Here is an 11,083-nt window from a genome sequence, read left to right on the forward strand (position 1 = left end):
ATTATTAGGCACAGTATTATCCTCATTTAACCTTAACCATCATCTTTAATCGTTCTTGACTTCATATAGATCTTCGATATTCTTCCCACATTTCAACTTCCTTAAGGCCCCAAAATTTCGATAACACTCTAAATTCTTAAATTTTTTGGCAGAGCATCCCCTGTAACTGAGACCATCAAAATAATTCAACCTGTCCAGAACAAGCCCCCACACGGGCACCAATTTCAACATAATTCAACAACCAAATATCTTTACATAATATGATGTCTATCCCCCACACGGCCTCACATATATGCTCAATGTACAACAACAAACTATGCCCCACGTGGCTGCGCATATACCAAAATTACATCAAACAACACTAAAACCATGAATCATACCCCAATTCAAACTTAATGAAACTAAACAATTCCAACTTCTATATTCGATGCCGAAACCTATCAAATCAAGTCCGATTGACCTCAAATTTTGGACATAAGTCATAAATGACATAACAGACCTATTTAAATTTTCAAAATCAGATTCCGACCCCGATATCAAAAGTCAATTGCCCGGTCAAACTTCCAACTTAAATTTCTATTTTCGCCATTTCAAGCCTAATTTAGCTACGTGCTTCCAAATAATTTCCCGAACACGCTCCTAAGTCCAAAATCACCATACGGAGCTATTGGAATCATCAAAACTCTATTCCGATGTCGTTTACACATAAGTTTACATCTGATCACTATTTTAACTTAAGCTTTAAACCTTGGAACTAAGTGTTCCAATTCATTCCAAAACCTCTTCGGACCCGAACCAATCACCCTAGCAAGTCACACAACAACTGTAAAGCACAAATGGAGCAGTAAATGGGGGAACGTGGTTGTAATACTCAAAACGACCGGTCGGATCGTTACACTTAAACATACGTTCGTCCTCGAACGTGCCAAGAGCTGTTTCCAAGCCATCAAATTACTATTCCAAATACCAATACCAATTTTACCAAATTCCGACATTAACTCGACCCTCAAATCTTCAAATTAAACCAAGAGGGTTTTCTAAATCTTCCCACTTAATTCACTAATTAAATGTCAAAAACGACCATGGATTCGGGTAATTTAACCAATATTGAGTTAGAAACACTTATCCTATTGTTTTCCTTGAAAATCTCCCGAAAATTCAAAATTTCAAAATCGGGTTCTGACCACGTTATTAAAAATCGGGTTCCGACCCCGATATTAAAATGTCAACCCCCAGTCAAACTTCCAAAAAATTCCACTTTTTGCCATTTCAAGCCTAATTCTTCTACGGACCTCCAAATAATTTTTTGGACACTCTCCTAAGTCCAAAATCACCATATAGAGCTATTGGATTCATCATAATTCAAATAAGAGGTCGTTTACATATAAGTCAACATCCAATTAACTTTTTCAACTTAAGTTTTCAACTATGAGACTAAGTGTCTCATTTCACCCCGAAATCCTTCCGGACCCGAACCAACTAACCCGGTAAGTCATAAAACAACTGTAAAACATAAATTGCAAAGTAAATGGGGGAACGGGGTTATAATACTCAAAACGACCGGCCGGGTCGTTACATTCTCTCCCACTTAAACATACGTTCGTCCTCGAACGTGCCTCGAGTTGTTTCCAAAAAACCAAATCACTATTCCATCTTACCACGCACGAACCCGGGGGTGATCCCACGTCACCCTATTATATATAGGCCTGACAACACAATACAACTAAAAATCATTAATTTAACCTTAGCCCATAAACTTAGAACCCAAATTTCTGACATCCAGAATTCTTTTCAAGACACGAATTTCATATCTACACATTGTATAAGTCTGAACAAGCTGTATCAAGCCATAACCATAACCCCAGATATAATCACGTAATATACTACACAACTCACATGCTCGCAACACCATTTCCCATCCCAGTAACTACTCAAACCAACCGGTACTGGTATTAGCCCCATATCAAACAAAACCTCATTACAAAACCTTCGTACACTACTGAAAATGAAAGACATACACGAAATCTCATAACCCTTTATCAGATCAACAAGTCATGGAGCTTTCTTGCCCCGACCCGAATCATAATCTTCTTCTAAGACGACTTTCAATATTATCATCCCAATAAACCGTAATAAATTCTGATAGTACCCATTCTAGGTCCAATGACCATATATTATTAAACATAACTATCCCACTGACATGCCACACCAATACAACTCAAGCCACAACTGCCCAACCTGGTACCCAAAATGGAAGATGTCTCAAAGTAGAAAATCGTGTTGCAAGTTCAACAAGAACCACCACAACTGCAATACTATAAGCTCATTATATATAGTGGAACCAAAACACACGAATTTAATAATAGTAATCAACTCTTCTAGAGCTCACATTCACATCACTCGCATGAACAACTCACGTGCTATAGTATCAATATCAGTATATGGATCCCCACGGACAACTCACGTGCCAATAATATAATATCTGGATCTGCACGGACAACTCACGTGCTATAGTATAATATTTGGATCCGCACGGATAACTCACGTGCCATAACATAATCAGCCCGATATAGTCCCACGCCTCCAGTCCAAACATATCGTATGTGATCATTTAAACATGTATATATGTATAAGCTAAATGAAATAAGATTCCTATGCTCCTGGAGTGGTATAAATAACACGCTATAGTGTAGGAGTGAGCAATTGTGCTATCACATCTCAAATCGGCAAGTTAACGCAGAATTAGTAACTACCCAGTTTAATTAGGGAATTAGCCTCTTTGTTACCTCAAGTATAGTACAGATAGTTCGCAACAAAGGTACGAATACGAGAAATGTTATAACTATAATTTTAACAGTCAACTCTAGGCATATCATAGCCTAAGCATTTTTTATTTTTTTTCCGAGTAGGAATAATTGCCCCGATACCCGTACATGGGCTCAAACCTCACATATATGTGCACTCATAGCGTGTAGATATCACAAATAATTAATGCAACTAGTGCCTCCACTGAGTTTAAATAAAATACTCACCTCAACCAGGTCGCAACCCTGAAACAATATGCTTCTAAGAACTCCAGTCTCCAAATTCATAAGACACATGAATCACCGTGACTGATCCCAACTCCAGTACTCGAATGACTAACACATCTTTCATGCACGATCCTCCCACTAGGAATACTTCCAAAATTCTTCTGTGCCACATAGCAATAATTTCAATATCAACAGTCTATCAACCAGATAGGTGCCGGTATACCAATGAACATCCGTAAGTCAAAGCACAATGCACCTTTTGAAATGTACACCCTTCTCAGGGATTATCGAGCAGTTATAACATTCATCTAAATATCTAAAATTGACCATTCTGTCAAAAATTCATGACCTTCCCTTTAAGAATGAACTGCTACCTTGTACATGTAAATCTTAATCCAGCACAACACACCACATCTATCATGCCATCATGTGACAAGCACAAGAATCTCATTGTCAACTTTGAGTCACCAGCAAATTACATACCCTATTAGTTAGAAACCTTTCTCTTGCTTCTTTCCAGGAGGCAATCACAATACACAACACATTCCCCACACCGGTAGAAAATATCCGGTTCAACTATGTTATAAACCATCAAGAACACTCTGAAATCCATTTTCACATAACCAATCTATCAGAACTGAATTCCTCTAACTCGACTAAGCCACACAGGTTGCCAAATCCGAGAGTATTGCCACAAAACACCCATAAAGCCCCACCTCATCATAAGAACCAAAAGAACCAAGCATACCATTACCATACTGATCCAGCATGTTACCCATTTATCCTATTATCTCCGAGTTTCTTCTGAAATACCCTCAAGTTGACATTTCTCTTTGTCAGAACGCTACTATCCTTACCCAAAGTTCATTACAAGACATCCTAACATAAATCCACACCGCCCTAAGGCCCATAAGCCATTGTATTCTTCTTAAGCATCTCCATAAATGCCACAACCATAACACTCATTCTAAAAATACCTTATGTGAATTTAAAATTGTTCCTCTTTCCTTCCTTATACAGAAATGTAGAATCCATAGTCAAACAGAATTACCGCACGTCCCGATACCATCTAATGTAAGTAATTGATTCTAGTGATATACAAATTCGAAAGAGTATTGATTGCCACATATACATTTTGAATCCCTTAGAACCCTCTCGAGAGTCATCCACGCTGCTCAAATCTAATTTGCTCCGCCCCAAACGGGTCGAAAGACATGTGCTCCTTTAGCACAATCAATACTCAAAGAAGTAACTGTCACGCCCCGAACCTAGGAGCGAGACAAGCACCCGGTGCCTCACCTAACCTGGCGTACCAAATTGCGACTAAGGGACTCTGAACACATAATGTCATACTTTGGCCATGGGGCCACCTTGCAAGACAATTTGCGAAGCAAAATATAAAACTGAATGGAAACTAGCACTAACTAAACATCAATATAAAGCTAGGCTGAAAAGGCCGTCATAGCTACTACAACTGACAAACCACCAAATTATACATACCAGGCCTACAAACCCAACATACTGCACTAACCAACAGGATATGTCTACAAGCCTCTACTGATAGATGTACTATGATCGGAACAGGGCCCCGACCTACCCATAACATATATACAGATATACATAAGATGTACACAACACTCTAGACCTGGCAACTCCGAAAGGCATGGAGCTTACCGATCAGGCTGAACTCGGGAAACACCTACTGAGGAGATCTACTCGCCTGTCTATCTGAACCTGCATGCATGAAATGCAGCGTCCCCAGAAAAGGGACATTAGTACGAAATAATGTACCGAGTATGTAAGGCAATAACATAACTAAAAATCAAAACTGAACTGATAATATAATAACTGGAAGTAACTGGGAGTCAAAGATGATCTGGAGATATACTTACCTGCTGATACTGACTCAACTCCTTCAATATAGTAAGTAAAATAATTATACGGCCTTATAAGGCTCGGTATATATAACTGCTCTGCCATAGTAGGCTCGCTCATAGGCGCTCGGCCATACTAGGCTATGTATCTCGACCATGCTGGGCTCGCTCATAGGCGCTCGGCCACAGTAGGCTCGGTATATAACTTTCCATCTGATCAGTGGTTGCCCAATAGGGGCCTGCCCATCGATTATAGCTCGATGGTAATGAAAATACTGTAATACTGTATATATAGGCTTGTTGCTCTCTTGACTGGAAGAAGACAATACTAAATTGAATATAGAATCTCGATAAGGAATAATATTGTAACTTATGAGACTAGAATAGTGTGAATAAATTCATGAATATGAACTTCTCTTTTTGTCTCATTACTAACACATGTAGCTACGAGATCATGCCAAAATGAAGGAAGGCTTAGCCTTAACATTACTTATCACAATCTTTCCAATCACCAAGTTGAACTCACCTCTTTGCACCTTAATCTACAAGAACGATAATAATACTATCGTTAAGTTACGAAAGGTATAACTATCGCACAATGAACGACAAATTTATTTTGTATTAAAACGGGCAGCATCTCCCCTATAATCCTTACTTCCTCCAAATTCAAGATAACACCAACAATACAAGAACAGAACAATAACAACATATATACATCATTTTAGAGCCCTATATACACCATCAAATACTACAAAACAGCCCAACACACCCCAATCTCTTCGTACACAAAACGACCACCGTAGTAGTGTCAAACGACCCGAAAATGTTATGATGAACGACCAGCCAACCACCCTACATTTATATGGTGTTTATAAACCCCCTTCCTCCTCCAAAACTGCACAAAATAGTAGTAAAACACGCAGCCCAACAGCAACACAAAACAGTCCACAAAACAGTCCGCTACAAGTGAATAACTCGAACTCACGGCTTCCGATCACCGTCCCGTGAGTTCTTACAAGTATAGAACAACTTACCATGAATTTACAGAAGAAAAATTGGATGAAAGAGGGAAGTAAACTCACCTTATTTGTTGGATAACTCAGCTCTTATCTTGGTTCTTCAAACTCTAGGTTTTACCTCCAATTGGAACTTGAAAGGGAGAGAAAATCAATTAGGGTTTGTGGGAAATTTTTGGGAGGATTCTTTGCAAAGCTTATGTCTGGTTATTATGCTCTATTTTAAGTCTAATATATGAAGAAAATAGGCCCTTAAAAGGCCTCTTTGGACGACCCGAAATGGCCCATTTTTTTGGGCTCTCATTTAAGCAAGTAGGTGACACACCTACTTGTCACCTAGCAGCTTGCGCAGTATCGCACAAATGCCCATATCTTTCTACTCCAATGTCGTATTGACAAACGGTTTAATGAGTTGGAAAATAGACTCATATATCTTTAATTTGATAGGTGGAACACCCCATAACTCTAAGTATATTAGGAGAAAATCGCAGTTATATTTGACCCAAAGTTTCAGTAAAACTTATGAATGTAACTTGTGATGACTTTCATCGACTTTTGTTCCACAACTCTCTTGACATTAAAACATAACACACGGATGTCATACGACTAATATAAATCATAACATAATCTCCTTATCATGTTAATCACCCTTGTCTCACCCCAAAGGTACATGTTATAACATTCCCAACTTGTCGACTTTCGACGAAACATTGTTTTATTTAATTGCTTTAGCTTCTGAACTATCCAACCCTCTTTGTACTTGTTGTTCATGATCTTCAATATTTGTAACCTCAGAGGTAACATGATTAACTTACTTTATATACTTTTAAATATTATCTCATTTTTGGTCCTACATTAGTTTGCTTACGACGCATTTTTACGTACGAAAATATAGGGTGTAACAGTAACACTGCATTAACACAACTAATCAAATTCATACTTCGTGCGCACTACATCTTCAAAATAACAACTTAATCATTTCATAATTTTCATATTTTCATAAAGTGTAATGTAACCCATATCCAGGAATTTACTTACCCGAGCCATCCTCGATCTCCACCTCTGCAAGTCATAACTAACCCACAAGTATGCCTCTGACCAAAATTAAAATTTAACATATATCCATGAAATTGAATTGTCAATAGCAGACTCCCCCACTTGGCTCAAAGCCATAGAACAAAACACTCGATAACTCACAATACCCATACTTTATTACTGCCATATATTGCAGTCAATTCAATGAAAATTCTTCTCAAGCTTATGCAACACTCACCAAAAATACCTCAATAATCCGCTAAGTTCGCATTTATTCTCGTGACAATCAAGTCAACTTTATCAACTTGATTCAAATTCAAATCTCAACACATACGCCTAGCTGGTAGAAAAGAAACTCTCCACTCAACATTATAAGGAACACACCTACGTAGATTACTCTGCAGGAGATAACCCACCTGCTTAGCCTCAAATTGGCATATTGCTATACCCTTTCACAACAACAATTACCACGGAATAACTTAATATTTTTCAGTTTGAACTCATCAACACGACATAAAAATCTACTTCACTCCACAATTAAACAGCATGACAAATCCCTCAACGCACTCACAACTCAAGATTGTACGTCACATCAAACAGGAATCAAGTACCCAATAGCAAACTCTTGAGTCACAAGTAAAATTTATTTGTCTCATTTAACCCATCTGAACACATCCCGCATTCACATCATACTTATCATATAGTCATTCAACCGCTCATCGAGCCACAAATTCCACTCATAGGAATACTACCGAACGTATAAGTCCAATTGCACAGGTTCTCACAACCGAAACTATCGAGCTTAAGTTGCAGTCTAACTCCGGCCTCAAGTCCTCCATACTGGCCCATCAACAAAACACAAAATACTCACCTCGAACCTTGTTCATGGAATCACAAGCCAGCGATACACAACAGATTCTTAGCACTCACATGCGCACACAAATGCGTGGAAGGAATTCAAAGAGTTATGTTTCAAGCTAAATCATATCCGCATGATAGAATACAAGAAAGTGAAATTTTCCTAAGGGTTCGGTAGCCTCTCGAAGATAAGTACAGACGTCTCTTTACCGATTCGCAAGATTCTACTAAACCTGCTCATGACTCGTGAGACCTATGTAACTTAGAGCTCTAATACCAACTTTTCACGACCCAAAATCTCACATGTCGTGATGGCTCCTATCTCAATACTAAGCAAGCCGACAATCTCAATAAACCACCATATCTTTTAAATTTAAAAACATAATTTTTAAATTCAGCGGAAGAAAACCTCACAAAAATAAATATAAACACTCCCAAAACTCGGTATCACTGAGTATATGAGCATCTAAATGAATACAAAGTCTGACTGATAAAAATAATCAATGTCTGAAATATAGATAGTACAATAACTACACAGGAAGGGAATCAAGTCTGCGGACATCAAGCAGCTACCTTTATAGTCTCCAACAGATCAGAAATCTAGCAGCCGTCGTATCCGGAAGCACTGGATCTGCACACGAGGTGCAGAGTGTAGTATGAGTACAACCAACTCAATAAGTAACAAGACTAACCTCTGGGCTGAAAGTATTGACAAGATCTGCAGGTACAGTCTAGTATAAATAATGGTACAAAAATGTAGGCATACTTTCAAGTTCAATAGTTAAACTCAGTACAAGTGAAATGGATCAATACTGCATGATATAAGGGATATGACATCTCGGTAGAAAGGCCTCATATAAATACTGGTCACAAATTATTCGGTCACTCGGTACTGTTTATGGCCAATCCAGACTAGGGGTATTCCGTCACGTATATATATACACATCGACAGTCAGTCAGTCACTCAGTACCGTATAAGGCCAATCCATCCCTAGGGTAATTTATATCCAATGTAAATGATACGGACAAGATCCATGTCCGGGGAAAAATCATCACAACATATAAATAAGTAAGGCAAGTCTGTTCCCTGGAAGTCCATCCCGAATATATATAATCATCAGCGCTCACTGGGGGTGTGTACAGACTCCAGAGGGGCTCCTTCAGCCGAAGCCTATATGGCCTACTACAGGCGGGCAGTCCCGATCCGTATAATAATTTAGCCTATATGGCGTACTGCACGCGGGCAACCCCAATCTATATAATAGTATAGCTTATAAGGCTTGCTGCTGGCAAGCAACCCCGATCCATATAATAGTAAAGCCTATAAGGCCTGCTTTAGGCGGGCTGCCCCAATCCATATAATAATAATGTATAAAGTCAATATGGCATACTGCGGCACGCAGCTCGATCCCATAAATATCCTTACAATGGATGGATATGACTGAGTGTGAACTGTATATTTTTGAAACAATTAATTCAAAATCGCCCATGGCCACGTCTCGAAACCCGACAAAACTTATAAAATCCGGAAGCCCATTCGACACGAGTCTACCCATACCAATTTTACCAAATCCCGACATCAACTCGACCCTCAAATCTTCAAATTAAACCAAGAGAATTTTCTAAATCTTCCCACTTAATTCACTAATTAAATGTCAAAAACAACCATGGATTCGGGTAATTTAACCAATATTGAGTTAGAAACACTTACCCCATTATTTTTCTTGAAAATCTCCAGAAAATCCTCTCTATTCGAGCTCCAAATTGGTAAACTCTCTTCCCAGTGATTTCTTCTATGCGATCATGGACCAACTCACGCGATCGTGAAGCACAATGTTTCATTGCCCAAAAATAACTCTACGCGATCGCGGAAAATTCCACGCGATAGCGAAGCACAGTCTCTGCAAGCCTACGCGATCGCGAAGCATTAAGCGCATGGCCCATCTCCTCCCTTCATTCCTCTTCGCGAACGCGGCCTAGCCTACGCGTTCGCGATGTACCACCTGGCCAAACCTACGCGATCGCGGTTGACCTCATGCGATCGTGAAGAACAAAAATCAACATTGCCTCAACAAGCCTACGCGATCGCGGGTGCCTTCACGCAATCGCGTAGAACAAATCTCACCTCTTTCAAAACAAGCCTATGCGATCGCGGACCTTCTCACTCGATCACATAGAAGGAAACCAGTAACAGAAAACCAGTATTTTCAACAGTTCACCAAGTCCAAATTTCGATCCGTTAAGTATCCGAAACTCACCCGAGGTCCCAAAGACCTTAACTAAATACACCAACAAGTCCTAAAACATGATACAAACTTAGTCAAAACCTCATATCACATTCAATAATGCTAAAAACACAAATCATACCATAATTCAAGCCTAATGAACTTTAAAACTTCCAATTTCTACAAACGGCGCTGGAACCTATCAAATCACGTCCGATTGACATCAAATTTTGCACACAAGTTATAAATGACATAACGGAGGTATTCCAATTTTCAGAATCGGGTTCCGACCCAGATATCAAAAAGTTAACCCCCGGTCAAACTTCCAAAAAATTTGACTTTTGCCATTTCAAGCCTAACTCCTCTACGAACCTCCAAATAATTTCCCGGACGTGCTTCTAAGTCAAAAATCACCATACGAAGCTAGTGGAATCATCATAATGCAAATCCGAGGTCGTTTACACATAAGTCAACATCCAGTTAACTTTTCCAACTGAAGTTTTCAATTATGAGACTTAGTGTCTCATTTCACCCCGAAATCCTTCCGGATCGGAACCAACTAACCCGATATGTCATAAAACAATTGTAAAGCATAAATTGAGCAGTAAATGGGAGAACGGGTTATAATACTCAAAACGACCGGTCGGGTCGTTACAATTATCCTCCCGAATATACCGTAATCAAACCTGATAGTACTCATCCTAGGTCCAATGACCTTATACTATTAAACACAACTATTCCACAGACATGCTACACCAATACAACTCAAGCCACAAATTGCGCAATCCGTGTACTCAAAATGCAAATTGTCTCAAAGAAGAGAACCGTTTTCGCAGGTTCAACCAGCACCACCACAACTGCAATGCTATAAGCTCATTATATATAGTAGAACCAAGACAGATGAATTTAATAACAGTAACCAGCTCTTCTAGAGCTCACATTAACATCACTCGCACGGAGAACTCACGTGCTATAGTATCAATATTTGGGCCTGCACAGACAAATCACGTGCCAATAATGATGCCCGCATATGGCTCAAACCT

This window comes from Nicotiana tomentosiformis, chromosome 1 (genome assembly GCF_000390325.3).
Source record: "Nicotiana tomentosiformis chromosome 1, ASM39032v3, whole genome shotgun sequence".
NCBI lineage: Eukaryota > Viridiplantae > Streptophyta > Magnoliopsida > Solanales > Solanaceae > Nicotiana > Nicotiana tomentosiformis.